The 23,685-nt window shown below is 46.0% G+C and overlaps 1 protein-coding gene across 4 annotated transcripts in view; it reads left to right on the top strand.

The window, feature by feature from the left end:
* The first annotated feature begins 27 nt into the window (after positions 1 to 27).
* PDZD2 (PDZ domain containing 2) overlaps positions 28 to 23,685 on the top strand; it is a 368,874-nt gene continuing 345,216 nt past the window's right edge. For 3 of the 4 annotated variants that reach the window (XM_040494680.1, XM_040494710.1, XM_040494715.1), the window contains exon 1: positions 28 to 69. The gene's annotated coding sequence lies outside the window, so the exon portion shown is untranslated. The remainder of the gene's footprint in view (positions 70 to 23,685) is intronic. The other variant, XM_040494691.1, reaches the window with a different exon arrangement.

Here is a 23,685-nt window from a genome sequence, read left to right on the forward strand (position 1 = left end):
GGGGACCCGCCGGGCGGCGCCCGGGTCCGGACGCGGGAGCAGCGGGAGGCTCCGCGGAGCCGCGCGCAGGTGAAGCGATGTTCCGGCTGCGGCCGGGACGCGGGGCTTCGGACGCGCGGGGGAGGGGCGGTTCGGCACCTCGGAGACCCAGCGAGCCCGGGAAAGTTTAGTGACAAATCCCGGTGCGGGGACCCCAAGCCGGGCGAGGCGGTGAGGAGGGCTCCGAAGCCGGGTCGGGCGGCTCAAACTCCCCTCGTATCCGGCCGGGGGCGGGGAGGACGCGGCCGCGGCGGGAAGAGGGCCCGCGACCGCGGGACAACCCGAGCCGCGCTGCTGGGCACACTCAGGACGGGGCCAGGAGCCCCCGCGGGAGCCCGCCCCCGGGGTCTCCGTACCTGGGCCGTCGCCTGGTCCTCTCCTCCAGGGGCGGAGAGGACTCAGGCGCTCCGGCCTCAGGTGCTGCCTTGGGGTCCGTGCTCCCGCGCTCCCTCATCTCTTGCGTGGTCCCTGCCCGGGGGAGAGACGCGCGGGTGGAGGGAATGGAGGGGGCGCGCAAAAAGCAAGGACATCTTTGGGGCAGTATTGGCATCTCCCAGGGAGATGGGGAACGTACACATGGGGAAATCCTGCTTTCCCTGTGAAGTCGAGTTCCTCCTGAAATCTGGCCTTGTTCCTTTCCCTCCATCTCTCTCTGCCTCTCTCTCTCTACCCGTCTCTCCCTCTCAGGTTTGCGTTGACGTTTTAGGTCTTTGGGTTGCTTGTCTTCCTGCAACGCTAAATTGAGTAGGGGGAGGGTCCAGGGTCCCCGGCTGGAGTTTGCCAGAAGCCGGTCCTCAGAGGCCTGATCAATGCAGAGACCTTGATAAGAGACACTGGAGTGTGAAGAGCACACGGTCTGGCACGGGCTGGTCTCAGAGACTGGAATGGCAGGCACGAGGGCATTCCATAGCCGAGGCCCTGCCACCCTGCAGGAGGACTGGAGGTGCAGGACTGTTGGGGGAAGGGGCTGCACCCTGTCTCCTGCAGCCGGCCTGGCGTCCGCCTCCCACAGAGGTAGGGTGCTTTGGGTGCATGTGTTTCCCTTGACAAAGCATGATGCAGCTGCTGGAGGTGGTCCCCGAGTAGCTACAGAAAGTGATACTGTGGACCTGCTTTTACAGACCCCCAACACCCACCTTCAGTGCTGCTAGTCCTTCCTCAGTGGGGTCTTTCACATTCAGCCTGCTCTGGACTTGGGCTCTAGGGGTCTGCTGTTTCTACAGGGCCAGCTTTTCTGGTCTGTGGTGTGTGGGTGGGGGTCAAATAGGTACAGGTTGGCAGGTGTGGTGTGGGAGGGTTGCTTGCTGGGACAGAATAGAATGTCTCAGAACACACCCCTTCCTGTAGGTGGTTGCTCTAGCTTCATCAATTCCTTCTTGCATTAGAATGGGCTTAGAACTGCTGCTTCACTAATAACCACATAGTGGTGTGAGTGTGTATGGGGGCGGGGGTCGACCGGGACCCGGGGGGGGGGGGGCGCTGGCAGGGGAAGAATCCGAACCATGTAAAGTATATAAATGTACCTCCCTTGACATAGTTAATATGGTCTTGGAAAAATATTGAATTATACTGTAAATCTCTGTCATTAAAATTGATTTTGCATGCACTTAAGGCAGTTTACTATTTAAGGAAACTTATGATAATTTCTCTATTCATTTCAACCATTTTATTTTTGGAGTACCTGTGGTTTGCTGTGCATAGGCCCTCAGACGTTCCTGGGGATGCGTGGAGGCTCCCTCCTTGCTGTCAGAGTTTCAGTCTGTCGGGAGAAGTGACAGGAAGTATACTGACAGCTTGGATCCAAATCAGTGCGCTGTGTGGTATGTGACAGGCTCCCTGTATTTACTGCATGAAGAGAATAAAGTACCTGAAGAGTGGTCCAAAGAAAACAGTTCAGGAGTCCAGAGGAGAAAGGAGTCACTTTAGACCCAAGAGACCCGAAAGGCTCTGTGGAGAACAGGAGAACAGAGGTAGAGAAGCGGTGGGCTGAGAAGTTGATCCTGAGGGCAGATGTGGCCCGAGGGGGATGGTGGAAGAAGAGGCTGGGCTGAGGTTTGGAGGAGCTTTGTTCTGCTGCTGATAGGGAAATATTTGGGATTTTTGAGTAAGGGATTGTCACTCTGTGCAGTAGGGAGATTAATCTGATCTCTGGCAGAAAGAAGACTGAGAGCTGGGGGGGTGAATTGCCCAGTGAGAAGGTTATTGTAATGAGATGGGTGCAGGGGGTAATGGGGGTCTGGCAGCAGCTTGTGGGAAGAAAGGAAACGTTAGTCAGATGTGGCCTTGAAGTATGGGCTTGCTTGCATTTAGAGTGAAGAAGAAGCAAAGATCACCTGCAGGTTCAGAGTGTGAATACACAGGTGACTGAAATGGGGAGCTTAGAGTTTTAACATTCAGCTAACTGGAAATCTGGAGAAATCCTTCCAGACTTCACCTGTCCTCTTCCCACTTCTAATCAGTCTCCGAGGTCTATTGATCACCTCTTCTTGTAAAACCTATCGGTGGCTCCCAGGACCATGGAATAAATTCCAAATTCTATGTGCCTCCTTAGACTTCTTTCCTGCTATGTCTCCCCCCCCCCCCCCCAAACACGAGCTATAGACCCTCCTGACCTATCTTACTCTCTGCCTCTACAATGCTGATTTTCTGGGGGTGGCAGTGGAAGGAATGAGGTCCTGGAATATCCTTTCTTCCCTGGTCTTCCTGATGAACCACTTCTTACTCGTCAAGATCCAGCTCAGGGGCCTCCTCCTCTGTGATTCTCTGTTTCTCCCTCCCAAGTTGAGCAGTCCTACCTTTGTACCTCACCCTACAGAGCCTGTTGGCACACTGCCCTGGGCCTGTTCCTGTAGGACCTTATCTTATTCATGTCCCGATAAGACCTCCACCAGCCACCCACCAGCTTCCTCCGGGAGAGAGACAGAGGCAACACCCATGACCTTCCCTGCCACCCCTCCCCACCACCAGCTGTATTCGGTGTTGTCCCAATCCTGACTTGGAATCTCCAGGCCTGGTAGGCTGGACAAGACAATATACAGAGCTGCAGATCCTCCCTTGGCCTAGATCATGTGGGCCTCAGTAACTTAGACTATGGTGTGTATGTGTGTGTGGTGGGGTGGGGGTGGGGGTGTCCCTGTTGGAACATGGCCTCGGGTCCCTCTTCCTGCACCAACCACAAGGGGAGGCATTTCAGGGAAGACGAACCCACAAAAGGTCAGGCAGGACCAAACTCAAAGACAGGCTGAATCTCTGAACAGGACAGACAGACTTGTTGACTGGACAGTTTTTAACCTCTTTCTTCTGCCCTCAAGAGTATCTCCATAGTGTCATGTAGGATGTGACAGGCAAGCCCCTGAGGGAGGTGGGGAGACAGGTAGAGGCAGGAATGTCTGAGAAGGGCCAGCATCCCAGGGGATGGTAGGAAAAGGCCATTGACAAAGACTGAGAACAGTGTCTGTAAAGGATGGTCATGGGAGCCAGGTTCAAGGGACGAAGCAGAGAGGGATTGCCAAGATGTTTGAAGTTGGGGGTATGGACACTGGATCCAGAAGTGTGCCAGGTAAAAATAATCTGGAGAGTATTTTGAGGAGGTGGTAGTGTTGTGGGAAGGTTTATTCGGGAATGTCCCCCAAATCCCCCTCCCAGTCGTGTTTACCAGAGCAGTAGGAGACAAGGAAGACAAGAGAAGAGATGTTGGGGAGGGAAGAAGCCAGAGATGAACAGGAGCAGGTGCAGGGGAAGGAGAAAGCTGGCCTCTGTCTTCCTGGGAAGGTAGGAGGGAAGCAGAGGTTGGGTGATGGACGCACTGGAGAGGGAGCCTGCAGTGCACCCAGGGAAGTGTGGTCTTGGTAAAACAGGAGAGGTGCCCGCTGCTGGGGCTGGGGCAAGCGGAAGTGCTGCGGATGGCCGGCAGGTGAACCTGGTGCTCAGGCACCAGCCGAGGCAGCCAAGAGGGAAAGGAGGATTTCTGGAATTGGAGTCAGAGACTGTGGCTGGAATCCTAGCAGTGCAGAAAGCTTCTCACTGACCAGGTCTTTCGAAACACTGGAGCCCCCATCTCCTCATGTGCAACACTGGTGCAATAGCCACTTCGCAGGGTTGTTCTCAGGAAGAATTAGATGCTGAGGTATGTATGCACACCCCTCAGTGACAGTGTCTGCTACCAAGTAGGTCCTTCTGATAGTGTGCTGAGAAATCAATAAGCCTCTTGTCAAAGTCAGTGACAGTGCAGTGAGTGTACAAGGTGGGACTCTTTAGTGGACCCCGCCGAAGCTTGCTTTCAGCTTTGGATGAAAAGCTCTGGACTGCTGGGAGCAGCCTCACCTCCCTGTCTCCTCTTTAAGGAATCTTTCAGGGTGTCTGCCTTTTTATCTGTTGACTTGTTCAGTGGATAGATCTGTTATTTCCCAACCCTCTCCTTTGCAAAGGTCAGGTTGCCAGGGCTCAAAGCAGGGAGATCCTACGGAGTTTCCTGTCCTCTGTGCTTTGGAAGGGGGATGCATTCAGACTTGCTAATTTCTGCATTGGAGGGAGGGACTTGAGGCCCTGAATGAGCACTTGCCTCATTCGAGTACAACTGGAGCTAGAATCACATCTCTGGTTGCTAGATCTGCGAAACTGTTATCTTCCGTGGCAATAGTGCAAGATGCAGAGTAAAGAGGAATTGAAAGTCTGTGTACCCCCTTGGTTTTATTAATGAATCCGTGATTATGCTTAGATTCAATAAATATTCTCCTCTATTAGTGAAAAGCAGAGGAAAAGGAGCATTTAATTTGATTTACTAAACCCTCAGTAGGTGTGTGAAAAATTAAATGATATTGGGGGAAATGTGTACAATGTTTTTTAAAGGAGATCAAAGCACAAGAATATTTTCTCAAATTATTCTTGGTTGATTTTTGTTGTTTGTTTTTTTTAATGTCGATGGTCCATATATAGATTGTGGTGTTCTTGGGACCTAAGCATGGGTTGCATATACAATAACAGATCCTTCAGAGCACGTGGGTGGCTCAGTTGGTTAAGCTTCTGACTTCGTCTCAGGTCATAATCTCATGGTTCGTGAGTTTGAGCCCCACATCGGGCTCTGTGCTGACAGCTCAGACCCTGGAGCCTGCTTCAGATTCTGTGTCTCCCCTTCTCTCTGCCATCCCTCCCCTGCTTGTGCTTTCTCTATCTCTTTCTCAAAAATAAACATTAAAAAATTAAAAAAACAACAACAGATCCTTTTATAATATCCATATGCTAAAAATGGAAAAAAGATGGAATTGGGAAAGAATTAATTTCCCGTGGGTTCTGCAGTTCTGGGCAGAGGCAGGAATGGAAGCCAGGTAGGTCATCGGACTCAGGCTTGAATTGCCTGTGACCTAAAGAGCTCTGCATTCAGTTTATAAATGTGTTCAAGAAAACACTGGGAGCATTTACGGTTTGAAAACTCAATCGTTGAAGAGGCCCTTTGTGGTCTGATAAGGAGGCTGAGCCTGGAGATGGCTTGTTAAGGCACTAAGTGTGCGGAGAAGACACATTTGTCTTTCAAGTCCCTCCAGCTCCGGGAAGAGGCCTGCCCCGGCTTTGGCCTCTCTCTGATGCCAATAGAGCGTTCTTGCCACCCCATATTCTCAATGGGGCCAGGAAACAACCCCTGTTCTCAGAGCGCCTGGCTCTTTCATGCATGCATTACCTGTGTGAATACATTGAGTGAAGGGTGACTAGGCTATTTAACTTGCAGAAATCAGAAACTTAAGAATTAACTCTTTATGAAGTAATCCAGTGAAAGCAGATAGCATTGAATATCTGGCCAATTAAGTTATGCTTGGATTATTTGTTTTAAGGTTTTAAAGTGTTTCTGTGGCTTGTAAAAACACTCTAGGATATATGAGAAGGTTTTGGAGAAGCAGGGTTTGGGGAACTGATTTTACAGCAAAGAGGACTAGTTTTGCACATACTTGTCACAAGCTTCTGATGAAATGATAGCAAGGAAATAGGGGAAGCAGCCTGAAATGCCTCGCTGTCCACATATTAGGATCAAAAATCACAAGCTCCTATGGATTTGGAACTTCTTGAAAGAGCGCGATCCAATCCTTTGCTTTCAGGTTGAAGTAAATTTAACTCATTTCAGGTAAGATCTGTGGGGTTTTAACAGCCTCCTGAGGAGGGGCTTCCACAGTGTATGTGGCCCTTAATAGAATGATTCCCAGACTGTGTCTTTTGAAGTTTTTAGCAAGAGTGGAATTGGGTTTCAGCTGAGCCACTCATGGTGTCCTTTGTATCAACATCTGAACAGTTCTAGTACTTGGCTTTGCATGCGCTAGACTTTAATTCTGGTATTGCCACCAAATCGTCCATACACACTCTGTTGTTCTGGCCTCTGAAGAGTGATCATCTGCTTTGCTAAAAATAAAGACATACTGATACAATCCAGAATAGGACTCCTACCATGGACAGGGGTCCTATGTAGTGCTGTGAAAATCCATAGTCAACCCCCTGACTGAAACCTGCTTGCTGAGGAAGTAGAGGTTGTGCTGGGCAGAGTGGGAGAGGGGGTAAGTTCGGATCATGGTGTAGTCAGTAGAGCGTGGAGGGACTGGGCTGCCTCATGGAGAGGCCCCTGGGCATCCAGCAGAAGCAGGTGGGAAGGGAGCAGGTGGCTGGGAGCTTTGCTTTCTGGGGCCCTGTCTGACTACAGTCCTCCTAACAAGATCTTGAGATACCTAAGGGGAAGACAGAATAAACACCGGCTTTTTTGTCCCTTTCACCAAAAGCCAGCACTTTGCAGATGCCTATCTAACATGAACCTGCTTGTCCTGCGTACGTGTCCTGGGATGGTACTATAATTCCGATATTCCCCAAGACTGTTTCTGGAGCGGAGAGAGGCCAGTGTGTTTCAGGTTAGTCATAGTATCTTGGGTTGCTGCCTACAAGTTTGAATACCCAGTAATGCTCCTCACTCCTGACGCTTATATTTGTGTGCAGGTGATCAAATATAATCACTAACTCTTTTCAAGGGTTTGAATGTGTTTTTCTCCACCCATGAGGATGAGAATAGAGCAAAATTTAATAAAGCAAGATGTCAATAAACTCTTTACATTTCTGTGTGTTGGCCAGTGGACACTTATAAAATGTCTGATTTCAGCTGTGTTTCGGTTGAATTCTCCATCACCCGCCTTTTGGCACAGTGTATTTTATAGAGATTTGGGTAAAACTAGATTGTGCTATATGGGTCTCTTGGTGAAGAAAATTAACTTCCCAGGCTAAAGCAGCCATGCAAATATTATTACAGAATCACTCAGCATACAAAATCAGCATCGTTTTCCTCCACGGTTTTCCAACTGCCCACTCTCTGCCCTGGTCACCCTTATTCCCAATATCATTAGGCTAAAGGAAGAGACAGCTGTCCCCAGAAAATGTGCTCCAAGTGTCCTCATCAGCATGGATTCTCATGAGAGAGCAGGCAATGAGATGCTGTGAGCAGAGAAAGATACGGTAAAAGATTGCATTAACCCCTCTCTGAACCTACTACTCATCTTCAAAAACCTGAGCAGATGTAAGACTTATTTATTTCTTAATTGGGGAATTCTGGGAGGCAGTGTTCAACAATTTATGGCATCCAACTACCCTTACCCCTTCTGGTCCCTCACCTGCTCAGCTTCTGGGTATCATCTTTATTTTCAGGGTTTCTCAACATGATCTGTCTTTTCTTCCCATACTCTTCAGGATCCTGCACAATGTCCAGTACATGGATAAAAATTAAAATTGTTTGGCTGTTCCCTATTTGGCAGGTACTGTTCTAGATGCTTTACACATGTTAACTCACTTAATTCTCCTCATGAGTCCGTGAGGCACACACTATTATAACTCCCCTATTCATTTCCTAGGGCTACTATTACAAATTATCACAAGCTCAGTGGCTCAAAACAATAGAAATATATTCTCTCATAGTTCTGGAGGCCAGAAGTCTGAAATTAAAGCATTGTCAGGGCCATGCTCCCTCTGGATGCCCTGAGGGAGAATCCTTCCTTGTCTCTTCTGGCTTTGGGTAGCTGTTGACATTCCTCCTAGCTGTATCATTCCGATCTGTGTCTCCATCTTCACATTGTCTTCTCTGTGTGTCCATGTCTTCTCTTACGTCTGCATGTCTCTATTTTGTGTGTCTCTAATAAGGACACTTGCCACTTTGGGCCACCCAGATAATCTAGGATGATCTCATCTTGAGATCCTCAGTTTAATTACATCTGCAGAAGACTCTTTTGCCAAAGAAGGTCACATTCACAACTTCTAGGACATGGGCATATCTTTTTAGGGGACATGATTCAACACACTACATTCCCTTTTGCAGATGGAGAAATGGCGTTGCATGTGGTTAAGCAAATTCTCCAAGGTTACAGATAGAGCTGGGATTTAAATAGAGCAATCTGGCTCCAGAGCTTACATTCTTGACCTACCATTACATTCTTTTCTCTACTTCCTCTCATTAATGTGCTCAGTGATTGTTTATGGTATGAATGAATGGTGCGATACATGAGTAGATGGATGGAGAAAATGGTATATATAACAATAATTGGCCAACATTCTCCTTCCTAGTGTACTGAAAATAATAACAACTATATTCATTGTTTTATGATGTTGCCCGAGGACTTGACTTTGGGTCTTCTTCTCTAGCTATTCTCCCTCCTAGGGAGATCTTATCTATCTCAAGGCTTTACCTACCACCTATGTGCTGTTGCCTCCCAAATTTATGTCTCTAGCCTTGACCTCTTCACCGAGTTCCAGACTCATGCACCCCACTGCCAGCTTGACATCTCCACATCTGTGTGTAACAGGCATCTCAGACCTAGCTTGATCAAAATAGGATCCTTGGTATTTTTTCAGCTAGTTCTCTCCTCCTCCTCCTATCTCAGTAAATAGCACCACCATCCACCTAAGGACTCATTCCAGAAACCTCAAGACCTTCATTCTTCTTTCCTTACACCAGCCTAAACCTGTAAGTCCTGTTGGCCCTCCCTCCACCTGCACCGCAGCTGTCCTGGTTGAAGCTGCTGCCACAGTAGTCTTCCACTGGGCCTCCTGAGAGTACTCTCGACTCCTAGTCCTCCTCAGACAAGCTAGAGGGTTCTTTTATTCATTCATTCATTTATATTAAATTTTTTTTAACATTTATGTATTTCTGGGGGGGGGGGGCAGAAAGAGAGAGAGAGAGAGAGAGAGGATCCGAAGCATGCTCTGCACTGTGAGCATAGAGCCCTATGTGGGGTTCGAACCCACCAACCCTGAGATCATGACCTAAGCCAAAATCATGAGTTAGCCGCTTATAACTGACTGAGCCACCCACGTGCCCCCAGATTTTAAAAACACAAATCAAGTCCTGTCACTTCACAGCTTACAGCAGGGGATTTCTCATCACCATTTTATACAACCAAGCCCATTGCCCCAACCTGCCTCTCAGATGACCATCTCTGCTACAATTCATTACCCTTTTTCTCTGTGTACAGACATGCCATCCTTTCCATTCTGGAACATGCAAAGCCATATCCCTACTCTGGTAAGACCCCAGAGAAGGGTCTTACTTCTACCTGGAAGCTGCTGACCCCAGACCTTCATAGGCTTTCTCCTCCCTAACCATATAATCTAAAATGCACACCCCACCCCCACAGGCACTCTATCACATTACTCCTATTCTGTTTGAAATAGAGTTTTGATTTGTCTTTTTATTGGTTGTCTCACGTGTTAGAATGCAATCGCCATCAAAGCAGGGACCTTGTCTCATTTACTGTATCTGTAGTGCCAACAACAGTGCCTAGTATACAGTAGGTGCTCAATAAACAGCTGTTGAACAGATTTAGCACTGTTCCCAGTTATCCTTATTTTACAGATGATGAAAAGTAGGCTCAAAAAGTTTAAATTATTTGCCCGAGGTAGCACATGTATTAAAAGACTTCGAGCAAGAATTTGAATCCAGATCTCTCTGCCCATGCTCTTAACCATTACTCTATGTAGAACCTTGGAGAAGCAAGAACTTCCCAGGATCCCTAAAGTCCCTACAGAGCTCTGAGTTTTCTGATTCATTTTTCTGCTCATAAACTCAGGACACAGATTGGTAAAGCACAGGGAAGAAATATTACTTACTTAGATTCCAAATGTGCTATATCTCTGAAAAGTTGGCCCTGGAGCTTAAACTTGAGAAGCTAAGAAGTTATTTATTTTTTCTCCATTTGGGCATTTAGGCTCATGACTTTTTCTGATCTATCTGGAGACTTAATGGTTTAAACCCTCTTCCTTGAACCTTTACACGAAGGGCAGAGATGACCATGTCCTTTATGCGTCCTTTATGCAAGGGTGTAATTTGCATTCATAAGAAGCCCTGCGATATTTGTCCTCCTGGTTTTCCTTACACACCAACATTCCCCTAGTTTGGTATTTTCTGCCTCCACATCTCTTCCTAGTTGATAGAACGCTAGGGTGAGAACATAGGTTCCATATTTAGATTGGCTGGAAGCAAGACCCTCTCTATTGGGTCTCGCCAAGAGACTGATTCATTTCTCTGGGCCAGCCATGGCAGAGGCCAAAGGACAGGGTCTTGCCGGATATGGGGCTCAAAGGAACTTCTTCCAATGTTGCAGAGTGGGGAGAGTGAGAAGGTGGCTATTTGTTTCCCTCCCTGGAGTTTGACCTCCTTTTAAAAATAAGTTCCATCTTGAGAATTACATCAGCATCCCAATAAGTAAACATCAGACAAAAGCTACTATTTCAGGCAAATAGTAATTGTGAGAATAGCCAAGACCCACAAATGTAGGTTGGGCTTTTATTTGTAGAAAGGGCTATGGTGGCTGATTAGTGTATCTGGCAAATATAACTGCTGTCCTGCAGGAAGGCAGAACTCTGGCTATTTGATATGTCATGAGCTTTGTCTCTGCTGTCTGTCATGAGTGGAGTTTGCTGTGGTAACCAGAGCTTTGCCTGGAGGGTTGTGTGTGTAAAATGTCACTCATTGGCAGTCTCCTTTATTTTTATCATAAACCAAAGAGAGACTGCTCACAGTGCTTGCTAATAGGTAGGTGGGTAGTCATTGTGAAGTCCAGGTTGAATGCTGTGTGCTATTCTGATGTGGGATATCACCACCTACCACTGTTCTCATTTGCTGGATCAAGAAGCACTTCTGTATTTCCTTTGGTAAAATCCATGCTAGAACCTGCATGCTAGGAGAGTTGGATTTAGTTACTTTTTTTTGTTTGTTTATTTGAAAACCTTTTTAAAGTTCATTTATTTGTTTATTCTTAAGTAATTCCTACTGTGGGGCTCAGACTCAGGACCCCAAGATCAAGAGTTGTAGGCTCTTCCAACTGAACCAGCCAGGTGCCCCACACGTACTTATTTTTTGTAAATCTCTCCCAACTACTGTTCCCCATCTGCATCTTGACATAGCATATAAACTTTGCTAACGATGGTGGTCCTGCAGATAGGAGGTAGGTAGTTGCCCATAAAATCACTGACAAACATGAGTGCTCAAACATTTGTAGGAGGTCATATTACTGGTTATGCTCAGTTCTCTCCCAGAGCTTAACTTTCCTCAATGCTGCAAACTTTTTTTTTCCTTTTTCCATTCAACTAATATTTACTTATCATGTGCCACATAGAAAAGATATATACATTTCATATTCAATGCGTGGGGAATAAAAGTAAATAAAATTCAGATTGCCTTGCATTACCAATCCTGTCAAATTATTTAACTGTTTTTTGGGACAAGGGAGAAACTATGGAGAAAGCATTGCTTTAAGAACATGGTGAGATTCATTAACCCCACTTCTGCTGGAGACTTGGAACTGGCTTGCAAGGCTATCAGGGTCGCTAATGAGGTCCACATTGCTAACTCCAAGGACCAATGCCCAACCTTTTCCTTGCTCCTTCAGAACATTTGATGCACACAGTTAATCCCTTCTTGAAATGCCTACTTGCCTTGACTCTCTGGACGCCATAGTCTATAGGCATTCCTCCTTGCTCACCAGTTTGCATTCCTTCCCAGTTTTCTTGGCTGCCTGTCTTCTCCTTCTTCTTTTAATGCGGGAGGTTCCCAGGACTCATTACTTGCACATCTTATCTTTTCTTTCTGTGATTGTTATCTGATGTCAGTCATTCTTCTGGCTTTAAATGCCATCTATAAGCCAAGAATTTGCACCAATATATCTTCATCTTGTACTGCTTACGTATATAATTATCTACCTGAATCTCCATTGTCTAATGGTCATCTCGAACATTAACATCTTTTTTTTTTTTTTTGAACAGCAGGCAAAAGTTTATTAGAGTATAAGATCAGAAAGTAAGAATAGTAGGAAAGCTCTCTTTACAGAGAGGGGGCATTTGAAAGTGAATGCCTGCGACTCTAGGCAAGGGTCCTTGTTTTATAAGGTTCTGGTCACCTCCCCCGGTGGTCTATGGCCTCGAATATTATCATCTTTTTACATTTACTTATTTTTGAGAGAGAGAGAGAGCAGGGGAGGGGCAGAGAGAAGGGGGAATAGAAGATCCGAAGCAGGCACCATGTTGACTGCAGAGAGCCCGATGTGGGGCTCAAACCTAGGAAATGTGAGATCATGACTTGAGCTGAAGTCAGATGTTTAACCAACTGAGCCACCCAGGCACCCCTCAAACATTAACATCTAAAATCAAATTCCAGATTCCCACCCCTGCCCCTTCCAGATACTTTGTTTCTGGCTGGTTTTGCAAAATAAGCCCAGAATCTGACCATCGCACACTGCCTCTCCCCTCATCCAAATTCTCCTCATATCTCTGTTGGACTATTTTGAGAATTGGTCAATTGCTATCTCTCCCCTTTTCCCCATAGTCAGTTCTCAACAGAGCAGTCGGAATGAGTATTGTAAACCTAAATCAGATCATGTCACTTCTCTGTTCAGACCTTCCCACCAGCTTCTCGTCACACTCAGCGTAAAAGCTAAACTCATTATATACCCTTCCCTTTTTGACTTAATCTCTATTACTTTCCCTCTCAGCTCCAGCCACACAGGCATGCTTCTGCCTCAGGGCCGTTGCACCCGCTGTTTCCTCGGCCTAGTGTATTCCTCTTTCTTGTAGCCCACTGACTTGCTCCCTCACTTCTGTCAAGTCTTGATTTAAATGTCACCTTCCGTGGTGCCACCCTACTCCAGCCTGAGACTCCATATTCCCCTTCTCGGCTTTATTTTCTCTTTAGCACGTTGTCAGTTTTTTAACATATCGTATATTTTACTGACTTAATTTGCTTTTCTGCCTGCTCTACTTCATTATAATGTAAAATCTATGAGGGTAGTTTTTTGGAAGGGGGGGTCTATTTGATTCATGCTTGCATCCTTAACACTTAGAGCAATGCTGGCATACGGTAGGCACTCAAAGAATAATTTGTTGAGAGAATGAAGTAGAATCACTGGTATTTTTAATTTAAAGGCTGATACCCCAGGGATTGTGATGTAATGGGTAGTAGGTACAGCATAAACATTGGTGTTTTCTGACCCGCACCTCCACCGCCCCCCGCAGGTGGTTCTCATGTGGAGCCAGGGTTGCAAACCACTCCTTGTTTTTCTCCTTCTTGGGATTTTACCTCTGTGGTGTATGTTTTGTGTTCTTAGAAAATCCATTAGCCTCAAAACTGAAATTGCAGTGGGTGATTTTAGTGAAATTTGTGCTGTGTATAATAGTTTATTAAGTTTTCATAGGAGCATCTTATTAGAGTTAATGTAGTGGACATTGATCCCTGCATGCCCTGAGCTGAGCTCTGATGGAAGGCACAGACCCCGTATGCAGTCAAGTGTTTGTTAATTTCCCAGCTGAGCATCAGGCTTTTCTCTTTATATTTGAGAAGTGAGAGGGATTTGGATCCGACTTAACTTCTTTCGTCTGCGTTAACTATACACGTTTATTCCACACCTCCTACCCAGAAGCCCACCTACCCATTGCTTAAATTCTGCTCACTCCCTAAGACCCAAGTGAAGTCTCATTCCCTTTAAAAAGTGTCTCCCCCGCCCCCTGGCTGGCAGCCTCTTCCAGAAGGTCTGGCACACCTATTGCCTGGCACTTCATTTGGCATCCATTACATGCTGTTTTGATTGGTGAACCTTTTAATGAAAGTGTTTGTTTTTGTTTTTGTTTTTGTTTTTGTTTTTGTTTTTTTTACTCCCTTAGAAACTAGACTGCAAATTCTCTGAGGTCATTTGGCCATACGTTTCACCTCTTTTTGTCCCCAGCAGCAGGCGGTAAACAGATGTTGACGGATTTGCTAAACTATTCCTGTTTAATGTATTGGCAGCTTCTAAGAAGTGTTGCCTAGGGAAAGAGGTGTCACTCTTGGTGTAATCAGGGATTATACCCTTCATAAACACCGTGGCATTTTCCACTCTGAGTTATTGTTCATCTCTGAGCTCCATGTTTCTCATCATATGGTTTTCTCTTAAGTGACTAAATACTTAGTTTGTGAGATTTAAAATCCCAAGATTTCAGTACCCTCTTTGAAAATGATGTATTCAAGAAAGCTCAGAAACAACCATATTTGGCTTTATTTTCAAAATGAGATTCAAGGAAATAAATTTAGACTGCCTTGTAAGGTTGCTGGGAGGAAGCTCCAAGATAGAGCAAAGGGGGGCCCCATATAGGGCCCCCTCTCTCATTTGGAGTAGTTACTTTTCTATTATAGTCTCATTATTAAGCTAACATTCTTCATTTCAACCGCCTGGGAGATCAGGTAACCTGATATACTGGAGTAGGAGGAAGGTTTAGAAACTGAGTTCTTAACACCTTTGTGGCCTTTTGAAGCTCTAGGCTTGGGGAAAAGTGATGTCATGGTGAGACAGGAAATGTTATAAAGTCGTAAAATGTCATAAACCAATTTCCATCTGGTCGTAGGTGTATAAGACATGGTAAAGAAAAGCACATTGTGTTTTTATCCAGTGGGGGTAAGGTTACTACACCAGTACATCATGGGAAAGCTGTTGACATAGCGTATCTGGACTTTTCAGCAAGGTGTTTGGGTGATCCCTTGTGAGATCTTTGTAGGCAAGATGGAGAAATGTGGACTGCACAGTAGCAGATTTGGTGATGTGTAGCTGACTGGCTAAATGCTGTGCAAAGGGGTTGAAGGATTGGTGTCCATTTAGAGACAGAATTCTAGTAATGAGAGTCAGACACAGTTCTGCCATTGGATTTATCCTTCTCCTGTTCAACATTTTTCTTGCCAACTTGAATAAAGATATGGATGACATGTTTATCCCATTTGCTTATGACCCAGATCTGGAAAGCACTGTGACCTCATTTCACACCAGTATCAGAATCTAGACTTATAGGATAGGCCAAGTCTTGCAAGAGTCAGCCAAGGGGCTCAAGTGAAGGTCCTGTACTTATGCCTGAAAAAACCAACTGCATTTATTATAGGATGGACCTGCTTTAACAGAGCTCTCTGTGTAAATGATTTAGGCAGTTCATTTGACTCTACCATCAGTTTGCATCAGCACTGGGGTGCGACTGTTAAATAGACCCAGAAACAGAGTGTTGACCCTCTCTACTAGGCCCACACATCCGGATTATTGTGTGCTGTTCCGGGCAACACATGGTACCAAGCAACATATCCCAAAGCAAGGGCCCAAAATGGGGGAGTTAGTAGGAGAAATTTGCAGGAAAGGCAAATTTCCTTCTTCCCCTGTGGACCACAGCTTTATCCACTCCTTTGCCAATACCCTAAACTTCCTTATCTCCTTTCCTTTTGCTCTCCCCACCCTTCAAAATACCTACTCCAAGTAAGTTCAACCACCTCCATTTTCTGCCCTGTCTCCAGGCTGCCAAGCATTTATATGAATGAAAAAACCTACCCATCTATTGAGTTGGGGCACCTGCAGAATAATGGTCTCTAAAAAGTCATCAGCCTGTCTGCCTGATAGTCTCTTTAGAGGATCCCACTCACCTTCACCATCATTCCCTCACCAATGTCTAACTCCTCCCTGCTCCCTCCAACTCCTACCTCGGGATTTGCTCCCTCCAAGCTAAGGAGCTTAATGTTTTCTTCACAGAGCCAATCACTAGCAGCTCCCTCAGTTCTGCTCCCTCACAAACCACCTACTTCCACATCTGGTCTGTGTTGTTTCTTCACTTCCTGCCTCTGAGAGAACTCCCCCCACCTCCCCCATCCCCAGGGCTCAGGAGACTGTTTATTCTTGTGTCCTCAATGATTCTTGATCAGTATCCCCATTCCCCTCTGTTTTAAACCTCTCCTGTCCGTAAGTGTTTTCCCTCCACCATGTGCATACCTCACCCCTTTTTAATTAAGACCCCTGCACCCTCATGTCCTTAAAAACCAAATTACCTGAAAACTTGGTCTGTATCGGCTATTTTCACTTCTTTAATCTCTCATTAATTCCTCAATGGACTGTGCAGTCTGATTTCCATTCCCAGCGCTCCACTGAAATTCCCTTGCCATGATCACCAATGGGCCTCTGCATCTATATCCAATGGAAACTCTTCAGTACTTAATTCAGCTGACACTCTGACCAGTTCCTCCTTTATGATACACTGTCTCCAGCTCCTCTGACACTACTTGTCTCCTGGTTTTCTTCCTGCTTCTTTAACAAACACTTAGTTTTAATCTCTCTGAGCTTCCTCTCTATAGAGCCCTTTAATATACATTTGCTACCACTTTTATCCCCCTTTACTTTTTTCATTAGATTTTATACTTTGCCTCTTAAACCTTGATGTTCTCATTCGCCGCCGGGCGGGGCCCCCCCCCCCCCCCCCCGCTGGACAGTGTCAGCCACATTTTCAACTTCGACCACCACCTATGTTCTGATCACTCCAAAATCTGTACCTTTAGCCTCAATGCCCCTCCTGAGCTTTGGACTCACACATCCACTGTCAACCTACCATCTCCATCTGGGCGACCCATAGCCACTCCAAAGCAATACATTCCAAACTGAACTCATCACCTTCCTTCCCCATACAGACCTGCTCTTCCTCTTCTGTTCCCTATCTTGGCCAATGGCACCCCCCTCAACCAGCCTCCCAAACAAGAAGTCTGGACCCATGCCTCATTTCTCTGTGCTTCTGTTACTTGTACACAGGAGGTTTGCGACTACAATCCATTGGATGGCCAAATAAAGTATTTCGATGGCTTTCTTATGCAGGACTGCTAAGACTTATCATCATTTTTGGTGCAGAAGCCAAAACAAGGACCAAAGCACTGAAATTAAGGGAAAGATATTCAGCTTCATGCTAGGAATGTTTTTGTAACCATTGTAGTCTCAGCGTGGCAAGGACTGCCTTGAGAGGTAGTAAGTTTCCCTTCACTGTGAACATCAAGCACAGGCTGGAGAGCTGATGTTGCAAAATTTGGCTGGGTGAATTCTAATGCCTTTACCAACTAATAAGCCCCTCCTATATATTTTGTCCACATCATCTCATTTATGCTTCCTAATAGATTATTAGCCCCATGTTATGGATGAGAAGCCAGGAGATTGGAGGGTCAAGTAATTTTCCTGAAGTAAAACAATCAGTATTAGGGCCAGGCCTCCAAAGCAGACCTGGTGTCCCTAAGTCTCGCTGTTTTTATTAAACCACTGCCTTCTATTCAGCATTGGAAACAGACTTCAATTCGATAGAGAATAGTATAGTCAGCTGTATACCTTCACTGGTATAGGTAGACCTTTGAGGATAAGAGAAAGGAGCAATTCTTGGAATCGGACTTTAAATAAATACATTTGGAGCTTAAGTTCTTCTTAAACATGTCCCCATATTTGCTGGTATATTACCCTTCCTCTCCATTTCTATGGATAGTTTATTATTATTATTATAATAAGCAATTCTAATAAAATGTAATTTTTTTCATGGGGCACTACTTCCATTTTCCACAGGCTTGGAAGGGAACAAGAAAGGGTTAAGTCTCCCATTTACTTAGAATAGCCATTCTAAGTGATTAATGAAATGCAGGTCCCAGCATCAAAGGTGATGGATGCTAATGGGTGAAATCTTGGGTTTTCTTTTACAAACTTGAAGGAAAAGGAGATACCCCCTGTTGCAGAGATGGGGTGGGGCAGGGTAGGATTGGCTTCAAGTATAGAGAGAATATATAAGCCAATTATCTACCTCATTTTCATTGTTTCCTCTAATACATGGTGCTGGAAGGAACCAGAGGTCTGATTAAAATAGCAGATAAACATCAAAATGGGAGGCAGTCAGTCTAAGGTAGCACTTGGGTGGGAGGAAGGAGTTTGAGGGGGTAACTGAGTCAAGGATCTGAAGTCCAAGCTGTAGAGACTGTACTTGCAGATAAACTGTGATGGTTATTTATCGTCCTGGATAGTGGCCATTCCTAGAACCCTGAGTTATCCTCTTGCATGCTTGAAGGTATGTGATTACTTCTCCATCTTTCACCTGATCCATCTTTTCACCGTATTCAAACAATGAGTATTCATTGTTTGAATACTCAGACGGCATTCTTAGTCTGCGGGCTTGAGGGTTAGGTAAGTCTCAAGGAGTTAAAAGCCAACAATAATTCCCCATCCTTAGGACAGATAGAATACTCAGCTCCTCTGTCAGTCCTTTTTTCCAAGAGGCAAAAATGTAAACGCTGTCAGTACGGCAGGTGCAGAGCAGGATTGGGAAGGAGTGTGGCAGCAGCGAAGAGTGACGGGTCAGCAGCCGACACTCGGTTCTGGTCTAGATACTGCCACCATCTAGCCGTGGTAGCTAGCATCTTTAGGTCCCGCTTTCTCCACACGTAGAGCGAAGCAATTGTGTTTAGTGATTCTTAAAGTCTCTTTTATCTCTAAGAGGAAAATGTCCTGATACACAGTCATAGCTCAGTAATCCACACATTGCTGATTACTTGAGAACGGATCATCCCGTTCCTGCCTCTCACTACCGGAGACCAACTCACGTCTGCTGTGCCTTGGACCTCACGTTCTGTCCTAAGCGAATAAATTCCTCTAAATTAAGCTACCCATAAAAAAATACCCTGTTTCTGTTAGGAGTAAGTTCCATGAATATGAAAAAGACTTGCAAGACATGAAAAATTCAGTTTTACTTCCACTGACAGTTACTTCTTCTGTGGACTGTTAGAGATCATCTATTTTAATCTCATGTTTTATAAATGAACAAATCTAGGCCCAGAGAGGTGGGGCAGCTTTCTTTCTTCTTTCTTCTTTTTTTTTGTAATGGTGTATTTTTAAAAATAGTGTTTATTTATTTATTTTGAGAGAGAGAGAGGGAGAGAGAGTAAGCAGGGGAGGGGGAGAGAGAGAGAGAGACAGAGGATCCCAAGCACACTCCACACTGTCAGCACAGAACCCGATGTGGGGCTTGAACTCACAAACCATGATATCATGACCTGAACTGAAATCAAGATTCAGATGCTTAACCTACTGAGCCACCCAGGTGCCCTGAGGTGGAGCAGCTTTCTAAGTCCACATAGCAAAGACTCTTCTGTAGGACTTTTCCCCCACTGCCCAAAATGTCAAGATGCAGGTACTTGGCAATCAGTGTTTAAAAGCAAACTATAGTTTCATGTCCAAGAGAGTTATTTTTAAACAGGAGGCTATTTCACCTAGAAAATTTTTTAAGGGAAAAAAATAATAAACAAGTGCACTAGATTTGTCCTTTTAAGCCAATTTAAGAAGTGTGCCTTCTCTGTGCTGTTGAAATTGGCAATCCGACATCTTGCAGACAGACTGTTCTGGTCTACTTGGTTCGTTGTTATCCCAAATGCAAATCTGACTCACGGGTGAGATCATGAGAAATCTGGACTATTTTTCTTGATGACTTTTTCTTTCCTAGTCCAATTTTCTTTTGCGGTATTTGGCCCTGTATGTTACCCATGCTGGGGAACAGAATCTTGAAAGGGTTGTTCCTAGGATAGTCTCTGCTGTCATATGAATCTCCAAACAGCCAGGCAGGTTTTGGCCATGAACTGTATGTGGCTTTGGTGTGGAAACTCGGGTTGCGTGTGTGCAGGTGTGTGTGTGTGTATGTGTGTGTGTGTGTGTGTGTGTGTTGGCTTTATGGCAAAACAGGAAGATTTTTGTTTACTGGGATTTGAGGGATTCTGGGAAGGCCCTCCTTCTAATCAAATGGATTATTTTCATTCAACAGTTGTCTATTTAATATCCACCTTTTGCTATGTGCTGGCGATATTATGGGAACTCCTACCATCTAGACAAGGTAACCTATAATTAAATAAGTAAACATTACCTAGTCTGTGTATTAGGGTAATGTTAGCTGCTGTGACAATTAAGCCCCCGAGTTGTAGTGGCTTCACATAACACAAAATTATTTCTCCCTCACATAACAGCCAAGTGCAATAATAGTTCATGGTCAGCAGGTAGTTCTCCATGGGGTGACTTAGGGCTGCATTCTCTTTCCATGTTGTGTCCCCACAGTTTTCTAGGGCTGCAGTGTATTCTGCCTCCAAGGGGTAGAAGGGAGAAGGCATGTTTAGTTCTGAAATGCCTTGGTTTGAAAGTGGCATGTATCTCTTAGCACATTTCTTTGGTGAGCACTAACCATGGAGCCAGGCAGAGGGGACTGGGAGTGTAGTCCATGGTGAGCGTACACTTTGGAAGGGAGCATATGGGATTCTGGTGTTTGGCTGGCCGTCCCTGCTACTGTCTGGTAAGCAGTTTACGGGGGCAGGGCACTGAGGAGGCACAGAGGGAGGCACCTGACCAGATGGGGTGCGGGAGTCATCACTGGGCTGGCTTCCTTTCCCTCCCAAGCTTGATTTCAGGTCTCCATTGTGCCATTCTGTGTCTCTCACAAAAGCTCTTTCCTCTCTCTAGAACTTTCCTCTCCCCTCACCTTGCCCTTGCCCTGGCTAACTCACTATTCCATCAGGTACAGACTTGTAGTGCCTTTCTCCAGGAAGCCTTTCTGGACCCACAGGCCGTGTGGCTGTGTGTGTTCTGGCCTTATATGAAGACAGAGCAAGAAGATTATTATTTATTGGAATTTGATTGCCCACAGGAATGCACTCCTGCTAATCAAATGGGAGTTTTACAGGGTATAAATTTCAGGGGGTCAAGGAGCATTTAGGGAAAAAGAGGGAGGGTAAGAAAGGCATAAGATGATGAGGGAGTGAGGAAGGGACCTTTACAACCTCCCAAGAGCTTGGAGATGAGAGCAGGAACCCTTTGGAGGTGGAGAGAGCACCGGGCACCCAGGCCACTTTAGCTTTAGAACCTACACTTCTAATAATAGTGACTTTCAGGAGTTCTCAAGAGTACTTTTCTAGAGAATACATGAGAAAATTTTGCAAATGCTTGTGGATAAGGAGTGGGACACCCAGCCAGGGCAGAGGCTCTCCCTGGGGAAGCATCCCCTGTGACCAGGAGGAAGAGATGGTTATCCAACCGGCCTCAGTCTCCAGGTGGAAGCCAGAGGGTGTGCTGAACCTCCCAGGGTCGGAGCCATCGTGGAATGTATCTTCCTGTTCCAACAGGCCCAGGACCTTCTGAAGGAACATAGGGTTTTAATTTTTTGGATATAAGAAATGAGCATGTTTCTCCTGCAGCTGAACTTATCTCCTTATTCAAAAAAATATTTTCTTACTAATTGTTTTTAATGATCTCAAGGAAAAGTGCCTTTTGTGATTATCTTGACAAGTTCATACATGCAAGAGGCCTGCTGATCCTGCATTTATGAGGTGATGGCTGCTTTTACTGTTTAGGTTACTATTAGACTGACCTAAAAATAGACCGGTGAGCTGGGTGCTCAGAAAAAAAGTTGGCAGGATGGTTTAGGAGGGATTAACCCCACTGGCTCTCCACAGAGTGTTCTCCATTTGTCTGTTCTTCCCCACTGTAGCTCAAAGTCTTGGTTTTGGGAAGCCTGGGAGACTATACTATGGGAGAATAGTCATAGATGCAGAAACTGAAGGCAAGGAATGCAAGGGATGGGGCAGAAGTTTAAGGTGGAGCCGTACTGGAAGAGCAGCCTTTCAGAAGCCTGCAGACTCAGCCTCCCAGGTGGGGCACTGTGTTTCGTGTGACCTCTCAGCCCGAGAGCAGCCGAGCAGCTGATCAGCCAGTCGATCAGCCAGCCGATCAGCCAGCCGATCAGCCGATCAGCAGAAATTCAGGGAGCGGCCGTATGCACTCTTCTGGCAGTAGAGAGGTAGCGGTGAGCAAGGCCTTTGAAACCTCAGCCCCACGTAGCGCTTACATTTTAGGAGAGGCAAGGACAGACAGGAAACAAGGGAACTAACGAGTATGCAGTATAACTTCAGGAACCTAATGCTTCTCGTAGAAAAACAGTGCAGGTACAGGGGCTGTAGAGTCATGGAGGGGCCTGGTTAGAGAGTATGGCCAGGGAAGGCTGCTCTGGGAGAGTGACCGTTGAGCAGAGGCCTGGAACACGAGCCAGCCAGGCGCCGATGTGAGGGAGGAAGGAGCAAGTATAAGGCCCTCAGGGAGGAAGAGGGGCAGGGGCAGGGGGGCCCGGAGTGTGGCATGTGCGCAGCAGGCCTGCCGCGGTCCCGCCTGTGGGTTTGCCCGCCTGTCAGTTTGCCAGTCGCTGCCGGCTCGCCGGGAAGGGTCGTCTGGACCACCAGACGGCAGGAGGCAGTGCGGGTGATGATACTTGAGAAAAGTTGGACCACTGCTCGAGGAAGGTGAGGGAGGTGTGCAGAGAGGAAGTTCTCTAACCAACTGACTTCATCGTCACTGCACTCTAGTCTCTAGTACATGCAGACATGTAGGTCTGGTTTCCAATCTGTACAGGAGTTTGCTTTTTGGTGAAAAGGAAGGAGTTCATGAATAAATACAAACCACCTTGTTGTGCCCCCTTTGGAGAAAGCCATCCTTGTCCCTCAAAACCCTGGTGCGTTCCCGTCTGCCCTGTGAGAAGGTTCTGACGTGGAGCAGAGAACTTTGCGTCTAATTGTCCATTGTAAAGCAACTTTGACCATTGCCTGGAAAACTCCTCAGATACAACCAGCGAACAGCAGCTCTGTTGCCACTAAATTCTTTGAAATCTTCTGCTGTTGTTGGGTTTTTATGACACATTTGCATGTCAAGATCATTTGGGTTTTGGAGTTTAGGTCTCCTGCTGTTCCTGATGTCATAAACGGATGGTAATAACCGGGAGGGGATTACATTCTGGGGCTGCAAGTAGATGAGCTTTAAAAAACATCAATCTTATTTGCAGGCAAATAGAGCTAATGATAGGCTGGAGAAAAAATATTTCAAAATCTGCAATGAATGCTTGGTGATCTCCAGAGGGCCTGCTTTTTAATGAAGTGTAGTAGAGAATGAAGGATAAGGGGAAAAAGGTAGAAATAGCATCTCAGGAGTTTCTTGGGAATTTGTGTGTGTGGGGGTTGTTTTTTATTTTTTTAAATGTTCACTTATTTTGAGACGGAGGAGGAAGGAAGAGGGGGGAGAGAGAGAGAGAGACTGAGAGACTGAGACCCAAGCAGGCTCCAACTATCAGCCCTGACACGGGGCTGGGTATCATAAACCATGAGATCATGACCTGAGCTGAAGTCGAGTCGGATGCTTAACCAACTGAGCCACCCAAGGGCCCCTTGTTTTGTTTTTTAAATAAAAATAAAACCAGCCTAACCAAGACAAGGGAGCAGTGTTGGAACCCCCCGGCCTTGGGAGGCTGGGGCTGAGCAGCACTCTGCCCACCTCGTGC

The sequence above is a fragment of the Herpailurus yagouaroundi genome, unplaced genomic scaffold (assembly GCF_014898765.1).
Source record: "Herpailurus yagouaroundi ecotype Mexico unplaced genomic scaffold, PumYag 29, whole genome shotgun sequence".
Taxonomy (NCBI): Eukaryota; Metazoa; Chordata; class Mammalia; order Carnivora; family Felidae; genus Herpailurus; species Herpailurus yagouaroundi.